We start from the raw sequence: 26,472 nt of genomic DNA on the forward strand, positions 1-26,472 counted from the left end.
GTCTTTGGAATTCTAAACAGAGACAACCAGACCCCTGGGCATTCCAGCTGAAACTCCAGTATCTCAAATGGTAGGTACTATTAACTAATAGGGAGAAACAGACTTTCTTCCTTTTCTTTCACTTATAGAGAGCTGAGACCAAGTCTAAAATCTCAGGCCTGATTGGTTAACAGAGGCTATCTGTTGCAAAGAGCCAGTAAGGACAGGAAGGATGCAAAGCCATCAGACAGAGAACTGCTCTGCAAAGCCATTCTCCACCAAGTCCCAGCAAGTTGGGGAGGAGCTAAGGATCTCCTGGTTCTCTTATGATTAACATCAGCCCTCATTGGGTGATAAATGTTATATTGTAACTCTTCACTGGCTTCTCAAGAAAATAAAACTCTTTGTACTGTGCTTTACTTGCTGTTTCTCACTTCTAAAACTGTTAACACAGGCCCCAAACCCGGCACAATATGGTCCATGCCTTCCTCACACTTCTCTGTCCCTTATTCACCATGTCACAGCCTCCAGACACAATGATGGGCTTTCTTCCATCTTCTGGAGGACGCCTCCCTTCTTCTCACTGCAGAGTCCTGGAGAGAGACTGTTCCCTCCGTCCTCACTCTCCACTTGGCCATTCCCTCCTTGCCCCTCTGGACTGCCACAGAGAAGCCATGTGGTCACGGCTCAGTGTTACAGTTTAAGTTCCCATGGCATCCCCTGCCTTTCCTCCATGGCACTCTGCTCAGTTACAATTCAGAGATTATTCGCTTAATCTCTACCTCCACCCTGGGGGCTTCCCTGGTCGCTCAGAGGTTAAAGCATCTGCCTGCAATGCATGAGACTCGGGTTCGATCCCTGGGTTGGGAATATCCCCTGGAGAAGGAAATGGCAACCCACTCCAGTATTCTTGCTGAGAGAATCCCATGGATAGAGGAGCCTGGTAGGCTACAGTCCACAGAATCGTGAATAGCTGGACACGACTGAGCAACTTCACTTTCACTTTCTTTCCACCTTGGAAAGCAGTGTCACTCCTGTTCCCACATGATTGGCCAGCACGGGTCACATGATCACACCTAATTTCAAAGTGATAGCTAGATTCCTGATCTGGCACCCCACTCCAGTACTCTTGCCTGGAAAATCCCATGGACAGAGAAGCCTGGTAGGCTGCAGTCCGTAGGGTCGCTAAGAGTCAGACATGACTGAGTGACTTCACTTTGACTTTTCACTTTCATGCATTGGAGAAGGAAATGGCAACCCACTCTAGCATTCTTGCCTGGAGAAACCCAGGGATGGGGAAGCCGGGTGGGCTGCCATCTATGGGGTCACACAGAGTCGGAAACGACTGAAGTGACTTAGCAGCAGCAGTAGCAAAGAAGATTTAGCTTCAGGACCAGGGACCAGGCTTGATCCCTCAAGAGCTTTAGAGTATCAGAGTTTTCAGTTCAGTTCAGTCGCTCAGTCGTGTCCAACTCTTTGTGACCCCATGAATCACAGCACGCCAGGCCTCCCTGTCCATCACCATCTCCCGGAGTTCACTCAGACTCATGTCCATCACGTCCGTGATGCCATCCAGCCATCTCATCCTCGGTCATCCCCTTCTCCTTCTGCCCCCAATCCCTCCCAGCATCGGAGTCTTTTCCAATGAGTCAACTCTTCACATGAGGTGGCCAAAGTACAGGAGTTTCAGCTTTAGCATCATTCCCTCCAAAGAAATCTCAGGGTTGATCTCCTTCAGAATGGACTGGTTGGATCTCCTTGCAGTCCAAGGGACTCTCAAGAGTCTTCTCCAACACCACAGTTCAAAAGCATCAATTCTTCAACGCTCAGCCTTCTTCACAGTCCAACTCTCACATCCATACATGACCACAGGAAAAACCATAGCCTTGACTAGATGGACCGTAGTTGGCAAAGTAATGTCTCTGCTTTTAAATATACTATCTAGGTTGGTCATAACTTTTCTTCCAAGGAGTAAGTGTCTTTTAATTTCATGGCTGCAGTCATCATCTGCAGTGATTTTGGAGCCCCCCAAAATAAAGTCTGACACTGTTTCTACTGTTTCCCCATCTATTTGCCATGAAGTGATGGGACCAGATGCCATGATCTTCATTTTCTGAATGTTGAGCTTTAAGCCAACTTTTTTGCTCTCCTCTTTCACTTTCATCGAGAAGCTTTTTAGCTCCTCTTCACTTTCTGCCATAAGGGTGGTGTCATCTGCATATCTGAGGTGATTGATATTTCTCCCGGCAATCTTGATTCCAGCTTGTGTTTCTTCCAGTCCAGTGTTTCTCATGATATACTCTGCATAGAAGTTAAATAAGCGGGGTGACAATATACAGCCTTGACGTACTCCTTTTCCTATTTGGAACCAGTCTGTTGTTCCATGTCCAGTTCTAACTGTTGCTTCCTGACCTGCATACAGATTCCTCAAGAGGCAGGTTAGGTGGTCTGGTATTCCCATCTCTTTCAGAATTTTCCACAGTATATTGTGATCCACACAGTCAAAGGCTTTGGCATAGTCAATTTTATTAAAGTATAAATGAAGACAGACAAAGCTTCTGTCATAGACATCAGAAGGGGCCCGAAGAGTAACCTCCTTGTTAGTCTTATCAAGGCCTTATATACTTTTATAGGACCCACTCCCCCAACATACATCTTAAATTAACAAGATTAGAGCTAACAATAGAAAGGTCGTACCAGACCTACTCCCACAAAATAAGTCTTAATAAGATTAGGCAGAAGGTTCTTGTTAAGGAGAAGCAGGTCCTGGAGCAAGATACATTGTTATACTAAGACAAAGCAACGTAGAGAAAAACTTTCGTCCTTTTCTCCCCTCGAGAGCTCCAGGCCCCTTTCTCCTCCTCTCCCTTCCCTCTGCCACCCTCCTCCTCCTCCTCTTCCTCCTCCTCCTTCTCATCAGGGACCCTGGACTTCTTATCAACCTACCTAAGAATTTAGCTCTCTCAAAAGGAGCAGGAAAGCTGAGAGCCGAAGAATCAATGCTTTTGAACTGTGGTGTTGGAGAAGACTCTTGAAAGTCCCTTGGACTGCAAGGAGATCCAACCAGTCCATCCTAAAGGAAGTGAAGTCGCTCAATCATGTCCGACTCTTTGCAAACTCATGGACCTACCTAGCTCAGCAGTCCATGGGATTGTCCAGGCAAGAATACTGGAGTAGGCTGCCATTTCCTTCTCCAGGGGATCTTCGCAACCCAGGGATCGAACCCGGGTCTCCTGCATTGCAGACAGACGCTTTACCTTCTGACCCACTAAGGAAGCCCATCCTAAAGGAAATGAGTCCTAAATATTCATTGGAAGGACTGATGCTGAAGCTGAAACTCCAATACTTTGGCCAACTGATGTGAAGAACTTACTCATTAGAAAAGACTCTGATGCTGGGAAAGATTGAAGGCAGGAGAAGGGGATGACAGAGGAAGAGATGGTTGGATGGCATCACGAACTCAGTGGACATGAGTTTGAGTAAGCTCTGGGAGTTGGTGATGGATAGGGAAGCCTGGCGTGCTGCAGTCCATGGGGTCACAAACAGGGTACATGACTGAGCAACTGAACTGAACTGAACTGAACTGAAAGGAGCAGTAAGTGATTAGAAGAAGAACCAGAAATAGTTCGTGACAAGCACTAATGACCATCAGAATATCATGCTTTGTTCAAAAAAAGTTTGATTACACAAAACCAACATCACAACAAATACAACTAGAAAAACTGCGCTAGACCAGACTTAACCAGGCAGTTTCCCAATGAAACTAATGGCGTCTATTTACCATTATCTACACAAAATGTCGTGTTTTCAACCAAAGCATTAAAATTATAAAAGCAGCACATATATATAGCTTAAAAAACATTTCAAACAGTACCACAGACTACAAAGTGAAAAAGTGTGCCTTCTCTTCCAGTATCCCCACCCCATAATCCCATAGAAGAGATCATTATAGACAAAACATTTCAGGTCTTGAGATCAGATGGGGAGGTCTGGGAAGACTTCACAGAGAAGGCATGAGTGGAAGCTATTTGGGTTGCTTGTATTTGAGATTTTATAAAGACTCCTATGATTCAACTTAAAGCTTTTCAGTAAGCCACTTTGAGATTTATGTCTAATGATGAGAAATAAGATCTCTCTCAGAAACGCTGGGATTTCCAAGCCAGATGTCCAGTCTAGAAAGTTTTATCAAAGAATCCCTCCAAGCTTAGCAGTTGCCACCCACCACTCCTCGGATTAAATAGCTTCAGAGTCCTGTGACCCACTAAGGCATTCACAGACTAATTAATCCTGCTTGTTCATCTTAAACTGCAAGAGTCTTCCAGTTGGCCACCCTGGTTAATGGAGTGTTATGTGGACTCTGTGTAGGTTGCACTCCATTCATAACTGAGCAAAACACCTGCTATTAAGCTAAGCTCCCTGCCCCACCACACTAAGTGGGGAGGGGACTTCACTGAGTGCCTTCAACAAGCCAGGCACTTTCTTCTTTTTTTTCTTAATTTATTAATTTTATTTTGCTTTACAATACTGTATTGGTTTTGCCATACATCAACATGAATCCACCATGGGTGTACATGAGTTCCCAATCCTGAACCCCCCTCCCACCTCCCTCCCCATACCATCTCTCTGGGTCATCCCAGTGCACCAGCCCCAAGCATCCTGTATCCTGCATCAAACCTAGACTGGCAATTCGTTTCCTACATGATATTATACATGTTTCAATGCCATTCTCCCAAATCATCCCACCCTCTCCCTCTCCCACAGAGTCCAAAAGTCTATTCTACACATCTGTGTCTCTTTTGCTGTCTCACATACAGGGTTATCATTACCATCTTTCTAAATTCCATATATATGTGTTAGTATACTATATTGGTGTTTTTCTTTCTGGCTTACTTCACTCTGTATAATCGGCTCCAGTTTCATCCACCTCATTAGAACTCATTCAAATGTATTCTTTTTAATGGCTGAGTAATACTCCATTGTGTATATGTACCACAGCTTTCTTATCCATTCATCTGCTGATGGATATCCAGGTTGCTTCCATGTCCTGGCTATCATAAACAGTGCTGTGATGAACATTGGGGTACATGTGTCTCTTTCAATTCTGGTATCCTTGGTGTGTATGCCCAGCAGTGGGATTGCTGGGTCATAAGGCAGTTCTGTTTCCAATTTTTAAAGGAATCTCCACACTGTTCTCCATAGTGGCTATACTAGTTTGCATTCCCACCAACAATGTAAGAAGGTTCCCTTTTCTCCACACCCTCTCCAGCATTTATTGCTTGTAGATTTTTGGATAGCAGCCATTCTGACTGGTGTGAAATGGTACCTCATTGTGGTTTTGATTTGCATTTCTCTGATGATGTGTGATGTTGAACATCTTTTCATGTGTTTGTTAGCCATCCGTATGTCTTCTTTGGAGAAATGTCTATTTAGTTCTTTGGCCCATTTTTTGATTGGGTCATTTGTTTTTCTGGAATTGAGCTGCATAAGTTGCTTGTATATTTTTGAAATTAGTTGTTTGTCAGTTGCTTCATTTGCTATTATTTTCTCCCATTCCGAAGGCTGTCTTTTCACCTTGCTTATAGTTTCCTTTGTTGTGCAAAAGCTTTTAATTTTAATTAGATCCCATTTGTTTATTTTTGCTTTTATTTCCAGTATTCTGGGAGGTGGGTCGTAGAGGATCCTGCTGTGATTTATGTCAGAGAGTGTTTTGCCTATGTTCTCCTCTAGGAGTTTTATAGTTTCTGGTCTTACGTTTAGATCTTTAATACATTTTGAGTTTATTTTTGTGTGCGGTGTTAGAAAGCGTTCTAGTTTCATTGTTTTACAAGTGGTTGACCAGTTTTCCCAGCACCACTTGTTAAAGACATTGTCTTTTCACCATTGTATATTCTTCCCTCCTTTGTTGAAGATAAGGTGTCCATAGGTGTGTGGATTTATCTCTGGGCTTTCTATTTTGTTCCATTGATCTATATTTCTGTCTTTGTGAAGCCAGGCACTTTCTCTGCAGTCCTTGCAATGGTCCCAATGGACTGGGAGATGGGTGTTACTGTGTCCGTTTTACCATGAGTCTCAGAGAATGGAGGTAACATTCTTAGGCTGATCAGCTATTAAGCTGCAGCACTGGGATTCAAGCTTGACTATTTTGACAGCAAAGCTCACCATCATTCACCACTTACTGATGCCTAATTGGCTACTGCCTTCCCTGTTCAGTTCAGTTCAGTCACTCAGTCGTGTCCAACTTTGTGACCCCATGAATCGCAGCACGCCAGGCCTCCCTGTCCATCACCAACTCCCAGAGTTTACTCAAACTCATATCCATCGAGTCAGTGATGCCATCCAGCCATCTCATCCTCTGCCGTCCCCTTCTCCTCCTGCTCCCAATCCCTCCCAGCATCAGAGTCTTTTCCAATGAGTCAACTCTTCACATGAGGTGGCCAAAGTATTGGAGTTTCAGCTTTAGCATCATTCCTTCCAATGAACACCAAGGAGTGATCTCCTTCAGAATGGACAGGTTGGATCTCTTTACAGTCCAAGGGACTCTCAAGAGTCTTCTCCAACACCACAGTTCAAAAGCATCAATTCTTCGGCACTCAGCTTTCTTCACAGTCCAACTCTCACATCCATACATGACCACTGGGAAACCATAGCCTTGACTAGACGGACCTTAGTCGGCAAAGTAATGTCTCTGCTTTTCAATATGCTATCTAGGTTGGTCATAACTTTTCTTCCAAGGAGTCAGCGTCTTTTAATTTCATGGCTGCAGTCACCATCTGCAGTGATTTTGGAGCTTCCCCCAAAAAAGTCTGACACTGCTTCCACTGTTTCCCCATCTACTTCTCATGAAGTGATGGGACCAGATGCCATGATCTTAGTTTTCTGAATGTTGAGCTTTAAGCCAATGTATTCACTCTCCTCTTTCACTTTCATCAAGAGGCTCTTTAGTTCTTCTTCACTTGTTGCCATAGGGTGGTGTCCTCTGCATATCTGAGGTTATTGATATTTCTCCCAGCAATCTTGATTCTAGCTTATGTTTCTTCCAGTCCAGCGTTTCTCATGATGTACTCTGCATAGAAGTTAAATAAGCAGGGTGACAATATACAGCCTTGACATACTCCTTTTCCTATTTGGAACCAGTCTGTTATTCCATGTCCAGTTCTAACTGTTGCTTCCTGACCTGCATACAGATTCCTCAAGAGGCAGGTTAGGTGGTCTGGTATTCCCATCTCTTTCAGAATTTTCCACAGTTTATTGTGATCCACATAGTCAAAGGCTTTGGCATAGTCAATAAAGCAGAAATAGATGTTTTTCTGGAACTCTCTTGCTTTTTCCATGATTCAGCGGATGTTGGCAATTTGATCTCTGGTTCCTCTGCCTTTTCTAAAACCAGCTTGAACATCAGGGAGTTCATGGTTCATGTATTGCTGAAACCTGGCTTGGAGAATTTTGAGCATTACTTTACTAGCATGTGAGATGAGTGCAATTGTGTGGTAGTTTGAACATTCTTTGGCATGGCCTTTCTTTGGTATTGGAATGAAAACTGACCTTTTCCAGTTCTGTGGCCACTGCTGAGTTTTCCAAATGTGCTCGCATATTGAGTGCAGCACTTTCACAGCATCATCCTTCAGGATTTGAAATAGCTCAACTGGAATGCCATCACCTCCACTAGCTTTGTTTGTAGTGATGCTTTCTAAGGCCCACTTGACTTCACATTCCAGGATGTCTGGTTCTAGGTGAGTGATCACACCATCATGATTATCTGGGTCGTGAAGATCTTTTTTGTACAGTTCTTCCATGTATTCTTGCCACCTCTTCTTAACATCTTCTGTTTCTGTTAGGTCCATACCATTTCTGTCCTTTATCAAGCCCATCTTTGCATGAAATGTTCCCTTGGTATCTCTAATTTTCTTGAAGAGATCTCTGGTCTTTCCCGTTCTGTTGTTTTCCTCTATTTCTTTGCATTGATCACTGAGGAAGGCTTTCTTATCTTTCCTTGCTATTCTTTGGAACTCTGCATTCAGATGCTTATATCTTTCCTTTTCTCCATTGCTTTTCAATTCTCTTCTTTTCACAGCTATTTGTAAGGCCTCCTCAGACAGCCATTTTGCTTTTTTTGCATTTCTTTTCCATGGGGACAGTCTTGGTTCCCGTCTCCTGTAGAATGTCACGAACATCCGTCCATAGTTCATCAGGAACTCTATCTATCAGATCTAGTCCCTTAAATCCATTTCTCACTTCCACTGTTTAATCATAAGGGATTTGATTTAGGTCATACCTGAATGGTCTAGCGGTTTTCCCTACTTTCTTCAATTTAAGTCTGAATTTGGCAATAAGGAGTTCATGATCTGAGCCACAGTCAGCTCCTGGTCTTGTTTTTGCTGACTGTATAGAGCTTCTCCATCTTTGGCTGCAAAGAATATAATCAATCTGATTTCAATGTTGACCATCTGGTGATGCCCATGTGTAGAGTCTTTCTCTTACCCCATGTCCAAGGTAAGAGAAATCCACATAAAACAGGAGGTATTGAGAGAGGGCATCAGAGGGCAGACACACTGAAACCATACTCACAGAAAACTAGTCAATCTAATCACACTAGGACCACAGCCTTGTCTAACTCAATGAAACTAAGCCATGCCCTGTGGGGCCACACAAGATGGACAGGTCATGGTGGAGAGGTCTGACAGAATGTGGTCCACTTGAGAAGGAAATGGCAAACCACTTCAGTATTATTGCCTTGAGAACCCCATGAACATTATGAAAAGGCAAAATGATAGGATACTGAAAGAGGAACCCCCCAGGTCGGTAGGTGCCCAATATGCTACTGGAGATCAGTGGAGAAATAACTCCAGAAAGAATCACAGGATGGATCCAAAGCAAAAACAATACCCAGTTGTGGATGTGACTGGTTATAGAAGCAAGGTCAGATGGCTGTAAAGAGCAATCTATTACATAGGAACCTGGAATGTTAGGTCCATGAATCAAGGCAAACTGGAAGTGGTCAAACAGGAGACGGCAAGAGTGAATGTTGACATTCTAGAAATCAGTGAACTAAAATGGACTGGAATGGGTGAGTTTAACTCAGATGACCATTATATCTACTACTGTAGGCAGGAATCCCTTAGAAGAAATGGAGTAGCCATCATGGTCAACAAAAGAGTCCAAAATGCAGGACTTGGATGCAGTCTGAAAAATGACAGAATGATCTCTGTTTGTTTCCAAGGCAAACCATTCAGTATCACGGTAATCCAAGCCTATGCCCCAACCATTAATGCTGAATAAGCTGCAGTTGAATGGTTCTATGAAGACCTACAAGACCTTTTAGAACTAACACCCAAAAAAGATGTCTTTTTCATTATAGGGGACTGGAATGCAAAAATAGGAAGTCAAGAAACACCTGGAGTAACAGGCAAATTTGGCCTTGGAGTGCGGAATGAAAAAGGACAAAGGCTAATAGTTTTGCCAAGAGAATGCCTTCCCTGACCACTGTCTAAATAGTGCCTCCCATAATCCATTTCTCTCTAGTTCTGTAGCCCTACTATATTATCAATCACAGGACACATCACCACCTTTATCCCCAGTGCCTAAAAGAGTGGCTGGCATCCAGTAGGCACTCAGTAATTATTTGTTGAAGGAGTAAACAGTGCTTTGTAAAGAATACTGAATTGCCAGCAGGACTGACCTGAGCTTAACAGGAATCCAGGCTGTGACCTTGGACCAGTCTGGTTCCATCTCAGGGCCCAGGAGCCTCATTTGTGAAGTCAGAGGGCAGGCCAAAATACCCTTCTCTAACTCATGCTCTGTGGCTTCTGCAACTTGTCACCCAGCGTGAAGGCCACTGTCCTGCTGAGAAAAGGGAAACAGAACTGGAAATGCTGAATCAACGGCAGCGAGCCTGAGGCAGGGGAGAAGGTGCGGAGGAAGACCCTGAAGCTACTCGGTTTCTCCCCTCCTGCCACAGACGGGGCGCAAGCGCAGAGAGCGTGAGAAGCCTGAATAGAAGAATGTAGCCCCTCATTCGCTGAGACGGAGGAGCAACCACAAGGACACGGGAGTGGGCCCAGGGGGGACACAGAGGATGGTCCCTTATGCCAGGAAGTGCCTGTCAGTCAGATGATGAGATTAGCCTTTGCTCTTCTGCTCACCATCTTGGTGACCTCAGGGTTGTCTTATAGGATCTCTGATTCCATTCCTCTTAAGAAAAAGGTAATATTAATATTTTCTCGTGCCTCTCTCAACCACAGGTTTTCCTCTGTAAAATGGGAATAATATAACAACATATCTCACAGGAACTAAGTGATTTGAAGAGTGTTCTGTAGAATAGAGGCCTGAAAAGTACTGAAATAGAACCTGTAAGTCAAATCCATTCTTTTTAAAAAATACTTATTTATTTATTTTTGTATTAACAACCATGCTGTGCGGCATGCAAGATGGTTCCCCAACAAGGAATTGAACCCCAGCCTCTGCAGTGAAAGTGCCAAATCCTAACCACTAGGCCATCAGGGAACTCCCTCAACCCCATGCTTGATACATGTGATGTTAGCAGCACAGAAGCATCGTGTAGTACACAGCCCAAATCTGTATAAAGACACAGATTCTCTAATCACACGACACTTGTTTTTTTTTCCATGTTGCTTAGAACTCCCAAAAATGAAATTCAGTCATTTGTAGAATATCACTAAACACACAAAAGTCACTTGGAAAAACATGGCATGTGGCAGAAGACTGGCTGTTAAACAGGGCTCACAGACACAGGCAGGTAATATAAATGAGTGATGCTGGACAACAAGCCCCCGTGACCTTAGTGTTGGAGAGGCAATAGGGAGCGGTAGCATCTGCGGTTCACTAGAGTGTGCTTGCTCAGGAGCAAGCAGCTTCTCTGCTCCAGCCAAACGTGCTGTGTGTTTTCACATAAAATATGAAACCAAATCCATGTTTTAGGTGAAAACAATGTTGGCAAAATTCACATCTGAAAGAAGTGAGATAGCAACTATACCCTGTGGACTGCCAGATTGTGATTACTGAACAAAACTGTTAAATGATGGAATTAGTCACCAAATTAGCCAACTGCTTTCCAGACAGTCTCTTGGCTGCTGTCTTAGGACTCCTGATGTACTTCCCATTCAGCTGCTAATAGTTCTACACACTTTTAGCAAACAATGAGCACTTGCTAGAGGTTTCCCAGGTGGTGCTAGTGGTAAAGAACCCTCCTGCCAATGCAGAAGACATAAGAGACATGGGTTTGATCCCTGAGTTGGGAAGATCCCTTGGAGGAGAACACAGCAACCCACTCCAGTATTCTTGCCTGGAGAATCCCATGGACAGAGGAGCCTGGAGGGCTGCAGTCCATGCGGGCGCAAAGAATCGAACACCACTGAAGCAACTTAGCATGCATGCATACACTCATGAGCCCTCACTATGCACCTACTATGTGCAAAGTAGATACTAGACATCATGGAGGGAGTGGGGTAGGAAAAAAAAGACAAGACACAGTCTCCCTTCCCCACTCCATCTCACCCCACAATGAAACACCCAGAGGTAGAGTCTGATACCCACTGGGTGATTGTTAATAGGTAATAAGTGCTTTTGGAGTTTGGACAGAGACAGAGCTTTCCATGTGGTGGTCTTTGAGAGCTGCCAGGAGGAGGTAGCAAGAGGAGATGGCTCTTAGTCAGGTTTCAAAGGTGGCTGGGATTGGAGTCAGCTGATCACATGCTTTGGCAGAGACAAAGGTCCACATATCAGTAGACTCTGCAGCTATTGCAAAAGACCCATGTCATGTAGTTGTGGGGAAATTGTTCTGGAAAGGTAAACTGGGCCTTTAAGATAGATCCTTCAATGCCAGCTTCTGGGCTTTGTCCTGAAGACTCAGCAAGGGGGTGCTGGATTGTAGTGGAGCCAATCTGATGGAGAGGGACCCCCTTATCCGACTTTCCTCTCCAGGAAAAGAAGTCAGGGCACAAGCTCCTGGGGGCCCCTCCAGGTCTGACTGTTCACCTCCTGTGTCTCATTGCAGTCCATACAGAGTAGACAAATGGGACAGAGCTGCCCCAGGCAGTCTCATGCAAGCTGTGCTTCCGAGGGAGGGGTCCCTTCGTGGTAACGATCTGGAATCTGAAACATTTCAGAGAGGCAGCAGGGCTTTTTGACATGCGGTCTTTCCCTTTTTTTAATGATGATTTCATTTTACATTTTTATTGGTCCTGCACTGACTGTTCTCAGGCTCTCTGATGGGATGTGAGATGCACTGACATTTACAGAAATCAATACATTAATAAATCACGAAGTTCATAATGTCTGATTTGCTTCTAAATGAGACAGAACTATTATCACCATAAAGTTGCACATAAAATAGGTCCAATTGTGATGTATTATATAGTCTAATCAAAGGCGTTTGAGTGAATAACCTTTCCCCCAAAGAAGAAAACAATCAAAGCCGAATAACGTCATTAATAATTCAAGGTGTGTCTGCCAAGGCTTCATTTATTAAGTGCACAGTTAAGATGCTTCTTAGCTGAGTCCTGGAGATGACACATTGCCACCTTCTCCCTGCCTCTGGGCAGGCAGGCAGACAACCTGGCTGTGGTCCTTGCGTTCGGCAGCTCGTGTTCCAGTAGAGGGTAGCATCCAATTCTCTCCTCCAGCTGAGAACTGGACCACCGCAATGCACCCTGTGACTATCTGGATTATTAAGGGCAGAGGACATGGAGCCGTGTAATAACTCTAGGGGAGGAGAGGCAGGGAATTTTCTGTGACCGCCAGTCACTATGTCTGTTTGCTCACGTTTCTGGCGTCCACACCCATAGAAACCCTGCCCTGTTCCATGGCAATCTGCGGACTGAGGTGCTTAGCAGCTCTCTCAGTGTCTTGCATTTGCTTATGTCCATTGCAGTTAATACAGAATGTTAATATTCACTTTAGCTAGTTAATATCCAACTTGAACTGGCAACTCTGACAGGGTAAATCACAAAACAAGAAATCTTCCTGTATTGTGAAGAGAAGCCCACGTAATTGACTAGATCCATCAGAGACGATGTAATCATGACCTGGAAAGTCTAGCAGATATGATTTTGGATTCTGCGCTTGAGAATGACCCTTAAGATCACAATCTTAATACACTAGAAGGTGGGAGTAACATTTTTGTGCACCTACTGTATGCAGAGAGAGCATTATATATCTTATCTCTTTAAATTTACAGCTACAAGATGAGTATCAAATTAGTCTAATGACCACATACCTCCTAGGGATAGTGAAATTATTAGATCAATTCTAAAACTATTACCATGCTCTCTAAGCTCACTGAGAGAGGCACTTAATATGAGGATACATTAAAACTGAATTCCAGAAAAAGCTCACTTGGACAGTCTCCATTATTTTCCTGCTTGTGATTATTCTGTATGGTATACAAGAGTTTATTTTCCCACTAACAAAGAAAGGGTTATATGTACACTTATATAGCTGATTCACTTTGTTTGTATAGCAGAAACTAACATAACATTGTAAAGCAATTATACTCTAATTAAAAAAAAGAAAGGGTTTATTTAGTTGGGTTACAAGGACTACACTGACTATGAAACTGAGTATTTCACCAGTATTAAATTGATTTTCAGGTCTTTAGTACACTGATTTTGAATAGTTAAGCGTATGCCAGCCCTTCTAAAATAGCAGTAACAAAGTGATGGAGTCAGGTCATACTGTGGATTGTGCGCTTTGCTTCCCAAATCCAGATTCAGTGAGTTCATGTTAGTAGCCTGAACTAGGCTATGATGGGGATATGTACACCAAGAAATTGGAAAATGGTATCAAGCAGGCTTCTCCCCACTCCCTCAAGTTCCCTGCTTGGAAACCATCACTCAGCAAGTTGGCATGTTATCTGGATGGCAGTGAACTACTCCTCAAAACGCAGACTGAAAGACAGGCCATTGACTCCTTAGCCTGACCTCAATCCAATGAGTTTCCATGGATGAGAAAATTCTTTGCCAACCTGAGATAAGTCTTGCTCAGGTGGCAATTTTACTTTTCCTTTGAGTCATTCCTTCAGCTTCTCTCTGTACCTTCATTTGTCCATCTTAATACTAAGAGCATCTTTTCTCCCTAGACACTATTTTTCTCTCATCATTTGCAATAAATCATTTTAGCCTCTCAGTCAAGTAACAAAATCCCACCCATGTAATCCTCTGATTTCCTGCAGAAATATTCTAGACCCAGTCATCCTCGGTAGTTTGCCCTCTTTCCCCAAAGCAGGGCAGCCACTGCTCATTACCTGGCCGTCTCCACGTGCTGGAGCTTCAGAGCAAGGTCCCGCTGAGACTAAAGGAGAAACAGTGGGAGGTTTCCCCACCCTTCCTGACTACCAGCTGGTGGCAGGATGTAACTAATTCCCCCCTAGAGCTGTAGGAACTGTGGGAGTTCCCTAGGTAAATCATCCAAAGTTTCATCCTGGGACACTTTTTCTAGACAAAGAAGTCCACTTAAAACATTATCTAGAGATTTTCGCCTGTGGCTGAGACACTGCAGTGAAGCTGACATATATTTCTACTCTGCAACCTGGGGTGGGGGCTGGGGGGCTAGTTGGACAGAAACGTTTGCTTTGGAGATGAGAGGACACAAGAGTCCCTAATGTCAGTGGCCTTGCTCCTTGTCCTGAAACACCAGTTAGGGCTCCTTCTTGCTGTCAACCCTGGCGTCTACGTGACGCACTCCTTCCCCAGGAGTTTCTTTGTTTTTTCAGTCTTGGTGGAAAATGTGTGAATGTTACACCACCACACAGAGAAAAGAATTGTGACTTATATCACAATCTATGTAGTGACTTCGTGGAGTTTAAATAATTGCATTACATTCCTGAAAATTCATTTCTACCACCAACACCATCTTCAAGAAATTGCAGTATACAGCTGACATGCCCCTTCCATACACCCCACCTAGTATGCAGATCTAAAGGTCACCCTCAAAAACATCCCCATTTGAGAAGAAAGGTCAGAAAATTCAAGTACACTATATATATTTTTGAGACATTTAATCCAGAAAACCCCCGTCTAATGAAAGTAGCAGTACTCAAATACTCAAGTATTTTTTTGGTAGGTCTCTCCTTTGCCAGAACATTTTTAGGACTGAGGTATAAATGAAATGAGATATGTATAAATTCAATTTTGCTTAAAAGGGGCAAGAGGATTTCAAGATTAAGAGAACAGATGCTTGGAGCAAAACATGATTTGAGTTTTATTGAACCAAGAAGACTGAAAAAAATGTCTAGAACACTCAGAAAATCTTTATCAAGTCTCAACTCAGCACTCCAGGGACTCATCCTTAGGTTTATAAAATTCAGAGCTGATGAGCTGTGTGCTGTGAGTGTCTGCTTGAGCTTATGACTCACCTCTAAGTCTTGGCTGTAGGGATTTCAGCCTCCAGGATTACACTTAAGGGTCTAATAGAGCTTGTTTCCCCCTTGGCTACACAGAGGCACCAAAGAGGATCTTCACCCCTGATTACCTTGGGGTAATCTGTCAATCGAAAGAGGTTATTAAACTTATCCAGAATAGACCAACAAACCATGTTTAGGGGAGAGAAAAAATTACATTTTCAGATACCAGCATGCCATCACAAATATAGTCTCTAAAGTAAACAACATAGCTTAGGCAACATTAAAATTGAATCATTGGAAACACTAAAAATATGATAACAAGAGATGGCACATCATTCAGTTTTATGCACCCTGTCACATAAATTATTTGCAGCTCGAGTATGTTATGCTCTCTTAAGTTTCCCTCTGGGAACAGTTTTAATGGCATCCCACAAGTTTTGATATGTCATGTTTTCATTATCACTTAGTTCAAAATACTTTCTAATTTCCATGACATCTCTTCTTTTGATACATGGGGACACTTAGGAATTAGAACCATGTTGCTTGATGTCCAAACATTTGGAGATTTCTTTGTTTTCTTTTTGCTCTTGATTCTTAATTTCACCTTAGACAGAAAACATTCTGAAAATTTCAGTTCTTTGAATTCTTGGAGACTGGCTCTAAAAAGAGCCAAGAAGCAGTCCGTCTTGGTAAGTCTTCTGTGTGCGCTTGGAAAGGCTGTGTAATATTCTATGACTGTTGGGTAAAGAGACCTACGTATGTCAATGAGACCAAGTCTGCTAATTGCATTGCTCATATACTCTATGCCCTTTTTGGTCTTTTGTTTTATCAATTACAAACTGTGTGTGCATACATGCTAAGTCGTTTCAGTATGTCTGACTCTTTGTGACCTATGAACTACAGCCCGCCAGGCTCCTCTGTCCATGGGATTCTCCAGACAAGAATACTGGAGTAGGTTGCTGTGCCCTCCTCCAGGGGATCTTTCCAAGGTGTTTTTAAATCTCCAATTCTGATTGTGAGCTTGCTATTTCTCCTTCTATGTCTGTCAGCCTTTGCTTTATATGTATTTTGAAGCTATATTATTATTGCATATTAATTCAGGATTGCTATGTCTTCCCAGTGAATGGCCTCTTTCATTTTGAAAACTCTTTCTCTCCAGCAAAGCCTCTTGCCTTAAAGTTTAGTTTATCTGATGTTAAAATAGCCGTGCCAGAATTTCTCGATTCCTGTTTGCATGCTGTATTCTTTCACATACTTTTCCTTTTGCCTTTGTTGTCCTTATGCTTGTGAGCAGCATTTAGTTAGGGCTTGGCTATAACCTGAAGGTTGCTCTCTTATACTGAAGAGTCTTTATTTGTCTTTGTGTTACACTTCAGCAGTTTCACTGCGATGCTTCTAGGTGTGGTTTTCTTTGTGTTTATCTGCTTGAGGTTTGTAGTACTTCTTGAATCTGTGGCTTGATTTATTACATCCATTTTTTAAATCCTCATTTATTTATCTTTCAAACATTGCCTCAGAATCATTCTTTATCTCCTTTTACAAATGGACTCCAATTACAAATGTTAGAATTTTCCATCGTGTCTTGTGATTGTATCTCTAGTCTCCATTTTTTCTCTCTGTGCATCAGTGAGTATATTTTTCCCTTGACCTATCTAACAAATCATTAATTTTCTCCTCATCTGTGCATAAACTTCTGTTAAATCAATCTATTTAGTTATAAATTTTAGGTAATATACTTTATAATTCAAGAATTTTAAACTTACTTTCTTGTATATATTCTGGTTTTCTGATGGCATTCTCCATCTTTTATCTGTTTTCTAGAGTATATTTCATTATTGTTTTAAAGACCATGTTTGAGAGGTTCAATATCTAGGTCTCATAAATTTCTATTACCGTGTTATTTCTTTTACTTTTGATCCTGTCTCATAATATGACTGGCATTTTTAATGAAAGATGGGCATTAGAATTAAAAATTTGTAAACTACCTAGCTGAACTTCCACTTCTAGAAAGTATTAGAATAGGGGCAGTAAACTGAACCCAAATATGGGCTGAGTTGTGTTGAGGCTGGATTTCAGTCTCTGAAAGGCTGGATCTATTTCTAACTTGGTTTTGCTCCTAAAATGTAATCCTTTAAAGGTCAAGCTGAAAGCCTGGGTATTTACCAGGAACCCTCTTCTTAGGGCCAAATTCAGACTTAAATTGAACAAAGTAGGGAAAACCACTAGACCATTCAGGTATGACCTAAATCAAATTCTTTATGATTATACAGTGGAAGTGAGAAATAGATTTAAGGGCCTAGATCTGATAGATAGAGTGCCTGATGAACTATGAACGGAGGTTCATGACATTGTACAGGAGACAGGGATCAAGACCGTCCCCATGGAAAAGAAATGCAAAAAAAAGCAAAATGGCTGTCTGAGGAGGCCTTACAAATAGCTGTGAAAAGAAGAGAAGTGAAAAGCAAAGGAGGAAAGGAAAGATATAAGCATCTGAATGCAGAGTTCCAAAGAATAGCAAGAAGAGATAAGAAAGCCTTCTTCAACAATCAGTGCAAAGAAATAGAGGAAAACAACAGAAAGGGAAAGACTAGAGATCTCTTCAAGAAAATTAGAGATACCAAGGGAACATTTCATGCAAAGATGGGCTCGATAAAGGACAGAAATGGTATGGACCTAACAGAAGCAGAAGATATTAAGAAGAGGTGGCAAGAATACACAGAAGAACTGTACAAAGACAGTTCATGACCAAGATAATCACAATGGTGTGATCACTCACCTAGAGCCAGACATCCTGGAATGTGAAGTCAAGTGGGCCTTAGAAAGCATCACTACGAACAAAGCTAGTGGAGGTGATGGAATTCCAGTTGAGCTATTTCAAATCCTGAAAGATGATGCTGTGAAAGGGCTGCACTCAATATGCCAGCAAATTTGGAAAACTCAGCAGTGGCCACAGGACTGGAAAAGGTCAGTTTTCATTCCAATCCCAAAGAAAGGCCATGCCAAAGAATGCTCAAACTACCACACAATTGCACTCATCTCACATGCTAGTAAAGTAATGCTCAAAATTCTCCAAGCCAGGTTTCAGCAATACATGAACCGTGAACTCCCTGATGTTCAAGCTGGTTTTAGAAAAGGCAGAGGAACCAGAGATCAAATTGCCAACATCCTCTGGATCATGGAAAAAGCAAGAGAGTTCCAGAAAAACATCTATTTCTGCTTTACTGACTATGCCAAAGCCTTTGACTATGTGGATCACAATAAACTGGAAAATTCTGAAAGAGATGGGAATACCAGACCACCTAACCTGCCTCTTGTGAAACCTGTATGCAGGTCAGAAAGCAACAGTTAGAACTGGACATGGAACAACAGACTGGTTCCAAATAGGAAAAGGAGTGCGTCAAGGCTGTACATTGTCAGCCTGCTTATTTAACTTTTATGCAGAGTACATCATGAGAAACGCTGGGCTGCAAGAAGCACAAGCTAGAATCAAGATTGCTGGGAGAAATATCAATAACCTCAGATATGCAGATGACACCACCCTTATGGCAACAAGTGAAGAGGAACTAAAGAGCCTCTTGATGAAAGTGAAAGAGGAGAGTGAAAAAGTTGGCTTAAAGCTCAACATTCAGAAAACGAAGATCATGGCATCTGGTCCCATCACTTCATGGGAAATAGATGGGGAAACAGTGGAAACAGTGTCAAACTTTATTTTTTTTTGGGGGGGGGGGGTTCCAAAATCACTGCAGATGGTGACTGCAGCCATGAAATTAAAAGACACTTACTCCTTGGAAGGAAAGTTATGACCAACCTAGATAGCATATTCAAAAGCAGAGACATTACTTTGCCGACAAAGGTCCGTCTAGTCAAGGCTATGGTTTTTCCAGTGGTCATGTATGGATGTGAGAATTGGACTGTGAAGAAAGCTGAGTGCCAAAGAATTGATACTTTTGAACTGTGGTGTTGGAGAAGACTCTTGAGAGTTCCTTGGACTGCAAGGAGATCCAACCAGTCCATTCTAAAGGAGATTAGTCCTGGGTGTTCTTTGGAAGGACTGATGCTAAAACTAAAACTCCAATACTTTGGCCACCTCACGTGAAGAGCTAACTCATTGGAAAAGACTCTGATGCTGGGAGGGATTGGGGGCATGAGGAGAAGGGGACGACAGAGGATGAGATGGCTGGATGGCATCACCAACTCGGTGCACATGAGTCTGGGTGAACTCTGGGAGTTGGTGATGGACAGGGAAGCCTGGCGTGCTGCAATTCATGGGGTTGCAAAGAGTCGGACACGACTGAGCGACTGAACTGAACTGAACTCTTCTTAGGAAGACCCAGAACTCTAACAGTTATCTCTTAACACCATGAGCCTGCAAAAGCTCTGTTTAGCTCTACAAAATTTTGTGGTAGTATGTCTTGACCTCTCAGTGTCTCTTGACTTCTGTCACTTAGGAATTAGCAAAAGCCTTGAGGAAATAAGCAGCTCGCGTTACCAGGCTCATGTCTCTGTGCTCCCTCTAGTCTGGGCCCTCAAGTTCTCAATGTCTTTGTGGCACTGATTCAGTTTTTGTCTTTCCAGATTGCTGAAAGTCCTGCTCACATTCTTTGCTTAGCACACCATTTTTGCTCAATTTCTCAAATTCATTACCCATGCCATATTTTTGTAAATTAATTTATTTATTTTAATGGAGGCTAATTACTTTACAATATTGTGGTGGGTTTTGCCATAGATTGACATGGATCAGCCACGGGTGCACATGTGTTCCCCATCCTGAACCCCCTCCCACCTCCCTCCCCATCCCATCCCTCAGGGTCATCCCAGTGCACCAGCCCTGAGCACCCTGTCTCATGCATCAAACCTGGACTGGTGATCTATTTTCACATATGGTAATATACTTGTTTCAATGCTATCTCTCAAATCACCCCACCCTTGCCTTCTACCACAGAGTCCAAAAGTCTGTTCTTTACATCTGTGTCTCTTTTGCTGTCTCACATAGAGGGTTATCATTACCATCTTTCTAAAATACATATATATGTGTTAATATACTGTATTGGTATTTTTCATTCTGACTTACTTCACTCTGTATAATAGGCTCCAGTTTCATCTACCTTATTAGAACTGATTCAAATGCATTCTTTTAAATAGATGAGTAATATTCCGTTGTGTATATGTACCACAGTTTTCTTATCCATTCGTCTGCCAGTGGACATCTAGATTGCTTCCATGTCCTGGCTATTATAAACAGTGCTGTGATGAACATTGGGGTACACGTGTCTCTTTCAATTCTGGTTTCCTCAGTGTGTACGCCCAGCAGTGGGACTGCTGGGTCATATGGCAGTTCTATTTCCCGTTTTTTAAGGAATCTCCACACTGTTCTCCATAGTGGCTGTACTAGTTTGCATTCCCATCAACAGTGTAAGAGGGTTCCTTTTTCTCTGCACTCTGTCCAGTTTTTTTGTTTGTAGACTTTGTGATAACAACCATTCTGACTGGCATGAGATGGTACTTCACTGTGGTTTTGATTTGCATTCCTCTGATAATGAGTGATATTGAGCATCTTTTCATGTGTTTTTAGCCATCTGTATGTCTTATTTGGAGAAATCTCTGTTTAGTTCTTTGGCCCATATTTTGATTGGGTCGTTTATCTTTCTGGAATTGAGCTGCAGGAGTTGCTTGTATATTTTTGAGATTAATTCTTTATCAGTTGCTTCATTTGCTATTATTTTCTCCCATTCTGAAGGCTGTATTTTTGCCTTGCTTATAGTTTCCTTAGTTGTGCAAAAGCTTTTAAGTTTAATTAGGTCCCATTTGTTTATTTTTGCTTTTATTTCCATTACTCTTGTAGGTGGATCATAGAGGATCCTACTGTGATTTATGTCGGAGAATGTTTTGCCTATGTTTTCCTCAAGGAGTTTTATAGTTTCTGGTCTTACATTTAGATCTTTAATCCATTTTTAGTTTATTTTTGTATATGGTGTTGGAAAGTGTTCTAGTTTCATTCTTTTACAAGTGGTTGACCAGTTTTCCTAGCACCACCTGTTAAAGAGATTGTCTTTTCACCATTGTATATTCTTGCCTCCTTTGTCAAAGATAAGGTGTCCATAGGTGTGTGGATTTATCTCTGGGCTTTCTATTTTGTTCCATTGATCTATATTTCTGTCTTTGTGCCAGTACCATACTGTCTTGATCGCTATAGCTTTGTAGTAGAGCCTGAGGTCAGGCAGGTTGATTCCTCCAGTTCCATTCTTCTTTCTCAAGATTGGTTTGGCTTTTCAAAGTTTTTTGTATTTCCATACAAATTGTGAAATTATTTGATCTAGTTCTGTGAAAAATACCATTGGTAGCTTTATAGGGATTGGATTGAATCTATAGATTGCTTTGGGTAGTATACTCATTTTCACTATATTGATTCTTCCTATCCATGAACATGGAATATTTCTCTATCTATTTGTGTCCTCTTTGATTTCTTTCATCAGTGTTTTATAGTTTTCTATATATAGGTCTTTTGTTTCTTTAGGTAGATTTATCCCTATGCATTTTATTCTTTTCATTGCAATGGTGAATGGAATTGTTTCCTTAATTTCTCTTTCTGTTTTCTCATTGTTAGGGTGTAGGAATGCAAGGGATTTCTGTGTGTTGATTTTATTTCCCACAACTTTACTATATTCATTGATTAGCTCTAGTAATTTTCTGGTGGAGTCTTTAGGGTTTTCTATGTAGAGGATCATGTCATCTGCAAACAGTGAGAGTTTTACTTCTTCTTTTCCAATCTGGAAAAGCAGAATCCTTTTTCTTCTCTGATTGCTGTGGCTAAAACTTCCAAAACTATATTGAATAGTAGTGGTGACAGTAAGTACCTTTGTCTTGTTCCTGACTTTAGGGGAAATGCTTTCAATTTTTCACCATTGAGGATAATGTTTGCTATGGGTTTATCGTATATGGCTTTTATTATGTTGAGGTATGTTATTTCTATGCCTGCATTCTGGAGGATTTTTATCATAAATGGATGCTGAATTTTGTCAAAGCTTTCTCTGCATCTATTGAGATAATCATATGGTTTTTATCTTTCAATTTGTTAATGTGGTGTATCACATTGTTTGATTTGTAGATATTGAAGAATCCTTGCATCCTTGGGATAAAGCCCACTTTGTCATGATGTGTGATCTTTTTAATACGTATCCTGGTAGCTCTCCAAACAGTTGTGATTTTTTTAAATCCCCCTTTTCTTGTTTTTCTCAGTGAGAAGTCAGCTCTGCTTCAAGAGAGTTGCAATTCTAGGGCTCTTTCAGCTTCTGTGACTTTTCATATGCTGTTCCATTGTCCTTCTTCCTTCAAGACTCAATAAATGATCACTTTCCCTTGAAATCTTCCCTGTGACTTCTTCTGTTCCCATGCCATCCAAATGACACTACCATCCTCCTAATGCCGACACAGGAGACATAAGAGACATGATTTTGATCCCTGGGTCGGGATGATCCCCTGGAGAAGGAAATGGCAACCCATTTCTGTATTCTTGACTGGGAAATCCTATGGACAGAGGAACCTGGTAGGCTACAGTCCGTGGGATCACAAAGAGTTGGACACAACTAAGTGACTGAGTACACACACACACACACACACACACACATATACACAGAGCTTGGAATGATTTGCCAAAGAAGAATGCCATTCCAGAAATCCACAATATTCTACCAACAGTAATATTATACTTGTCCAATGCTATATATAAAATGTTAAATGCATCAATAACAACTAAGAATCAGGACACAAATCATCTTTCAATTGTAGCATCTCTTGAAAAACCTGAAGATGTGGATTCACCAGGCTTAAATTCTACATGACAACAACTGGCTGCATAACAGCTATTTCTCTTTCATGGGGCAATGGCTCTCCAGTTCTCAGTCCCCAGCATTCTCTATGGTTGTACTTACATTACCAAACTCACCTGAATTACAGCATCACCAACTCAATGGACATGAATTTGAGCAAACTCTGGGAGATAGTGGAGGACAGAAGAGGTTGGCGTGCTACAGTCCATGGGGTCACAAAGAGCTGGACATAACTTAGCGACTGAGCAACAACAACGATTGGCATTTGAGTTTGTAATCTTGGTCTATGTGTGTGCCCTACCCATCAGTCTAAGAACTCTTTATGAATAGACATTGTATCTTTTCATCTCTCTCCCAATACCTGTCACATTCCTGGAATGCCAGAGAATTCAGACCATATTTGTAGACGTATCTCTACAAGAATGCTATACTTTTAGAACTGTAAAATTATTCTGTAGAATACTGTAATGGTGGATACAAGGCATTATACATTTATAAAAACCTACAAGACTGTACCACACAGAGTGAACTCTAATGCAAACTACGGGTTTTAGTTTAAAATAATATATCAACCCTGGTTTGTCCATTGTAACAAATGTACCATACCAAGTCAAGATGTTAAAATAGGTGACATTGTAAGGGTGGAGTGCATAGGAACTCTATTTCCTGTACAAGTTTTCCATAACCTTGACTGTTCTAAAATTAGCCTCTATTAGAAAAATAAATACAAATGCTACCTATGAGAGTGATACATCCAGTAAAATAAGTTTCTCCCGCAGGATTCAGGTCAGGCAACAAGAGCAGAAATACCATAGGACACTCACCTGTCCCACCACTTTCAGGAGCAGCAGGGGAAGAAGCCTTTCCTGTCTAGGGTTGTGGGTAAGGAATGACTCAGACACACAAGGTGGTGGCTGGTCTGCTTTATGCACTGTTGGTCAGGGATACAGAGAAAGCTAGGATGATCCCAAAATAGCCCCAAAAAGGCCAACAGAAGAACGGCAATTAGAACCTGTTTCCCACTCTCTGGGACCTAGTTCCACCCAACTCCACCATGAAATAAATGGAGGATTTTCCAGGTTTCATGTTTTATATTCAGTGTAATAGGGGATTTTGCCTGCAACCAATCTGTCCAGTCATCCCAAAGTACTAAGTCATTTTTTCAGTAACCCTCTATCCTTTTCTGCATCTGTGTTACTTATCACGACTGAGAGGGGAAGAGAGAAGCAAAGACTCGTAGACTGTAAGCTCCAAGAGCAGGGAACACAGTTGTTCATTCATGAATTACACACAGTATATATTTCACTGATTGTTGTTGAGTGAGTGAGTGAAGAATCCTTCAAGAATGCAGCTTCAAATCACAAAATGGCAGATTGCAGCAATGGGGCCTCTATTGTGGAGGGTTATCTTATAAGGCATTCTTCAATCAAACATGCAGACAGTTCCAGGACCATCCACATCCGTGCATCCCCTGCCCCTCGCCACCCACCTTTCTTCGGGCTGCATGGCTGCATGGCTGCGGGCATGCTCAATGAGCCCCCTGCTGGAAGCCGTGGGCACTGCAAGGTAACCCGTTGCTCTTGGCTGTTCTGGCCGTGGGAGGTCAGTTCCAGCTCTGCTAGCAAGAGACCTCGTCACATACGTTGCGCTGGATGGTGACCTGGACACCCTCAGAGCAGACTTTCCATGGAAAATAAAAGTGTGTTTTGCTTGTGTGATGAACGGTTTTGGTTAAAGTGTTTTCTTACTTTTTCCTAGACATCGCCTGGTGGTATTACCAGTATCAGAGAGGTAAAAAAAGTTTAAACTAACTTGACTGCTTTGGTTACATTACTTTCAGTGGGAGAGCTTCTTAAGGATGTATTTTGTCATTAGTCTTCTCACACAGACCAAATTTCTGTGCCCCGTCAGCAAACTTCTTTTAAATAGAAACAGTTGAAACCATTCTTTTAGAGACAAGTTATAGGAAAATTTGCTTCCCCTAAAGAAACTGATATGTTTTCCTCTCACAGACTATAAGATACATGTAAAAGCTCAGAGCCAATTTGTGGCTCAAGTATAGTAACTGCTTGGAACAAATGACCTGAATTTCTGTGTTCTCTTTTTCCCTGTGGTCTCAACCTCCTAATCTAATTAATATTTTCCAAGGCAGTTTTTCTTATTACTTTATCTCTTTTTATTTTATTATATGTGTTTCATATAATCAACTTCAAATCCTTTTCGAAACAAAGCAAAACGTGTTTAACTAAACAAATAGTGAGGAAGAGAGAAGGTGGTAGTCTGGGTGTTATGAGATAGGTGAAAGGTAGGTGGGTGGCAGGGTAAGTGGGTAGAGATCAGGAACCAAAACCTCAGATGCCTGCAGGACTAGGCAGAGAGAAGAAATGAAGTCACGCAGAGGAAGATAGAGGGGCACACTGGAGGTTTTCATTGCCCGAGGGGCCGGCCCCTGCTCAGCTCTGATAAACTGCTGCCAAAGTGGTCAGAGAATCTCAGTTTCCAAGAGAAACTAGAAATCCAAACTCGTGCATGAATTGCTCATCTTTAAATATTGGAAATTCCCAACAAAATACATTTTCTAGGCCAAACAAGACCTGTCTTTGAACTCTGTTCAAGCCAAGGACCAACTCATTTTGCAACCTCAAAGCTAGGTGGTTGGTACAAAATCCAATCCAGAAAATATTTTCCAGTCCAAGGAGAAGGAGATGGAAATGGCCATGGTCTTTCATCCTACCATGGTTGTGAACCTAACAGAGGAGACCCCTTACCAGGGAGGAGACCACAGACTGCTCATAGTGTAAGCGCCTCACTCTTACACGGGCAGAGAGCTTGCCAAAAGCAGAACTACCTCGAGGCTGGTTACAAACCACTGTGCAGCTTGTGCTGGAGGGAAGCAGAAGCCACTGGAGAGGCACGTGGAAGCCAGGTCTGCCTGGACTGGCCGGATTTGAGGTCCGGTTCTGTCTCCAACTGACTCTGTGAGCCAGGACTCAGGCAAAGGCAGAGGCGACAGAGGGTGGAGAACTTCTCCTGCGCTAGACGTCCTTAACGTGGGCTCCGAGAGTTTGAAAGAGACAGGAGCTCAGGGAATGTGAGTTAGGTGCATTTTCTTTCTCTGAGAGGGCCTATAGCTTTCATCCAAACTCAGAAGAGCCTGTGGCCCAGAAACATTAAAGCCACGTAATCATCTTCTCCAAACTTGCCTTCAGTCTGAGAACTACCTGTATAACATCTACAGTCATGAGATGTTATTCTGGTACTGTATCTTGCTTTAACTACCCCCAGCATTGGATTGTTCATCACTTTTTAAGG

General features: G+C 42.2%; 1 protein-coding gene across 3 annotated transcripts in view; it reads left to right on the forward strand.

Moving 5' to 3' along the window:
- KCNIP1 (potassium voltage-gated channel interacting protein 1) overlaps nt 1-26,472 on the forward strand; it is a 423,562-nt gene that overhangs the window by 380,647 nt on the left and 16,443 nt on the right. Inside the window, exon 1 of one of the 3 annotated variants that reach the window (XM_069556009.1) lies at nt 24,925-24,951. The exons of the other annotated variants lie outside the window; for them this stretch is intronic. The gene's annotated coding sequence lies outside the window, so the exon portion shown is untranslated. Of the gene's footprint in view, nt 1-24,924; nt 24,952-26,472 lie in introns of those variants that run through there. 3 annotated transcript variants of the gene reach the window in all.

The sequence above is a fragment of the Ovis canadensis genome, chromosome 16, assembly GCF_042477335.2.
Source record: "Ovis canadensis isolate MfBH-ARS-UI-01 breed Bighorn chromosome 16, ARS-UI_OviCan_v2, whole genome shotgun sequence".
Lineage (NCBI taxonomy): Eukaryota > Metazoa > Chordata > Mammalia > Artiodactyla > Bovidae > Ovis > Ovis canadensis.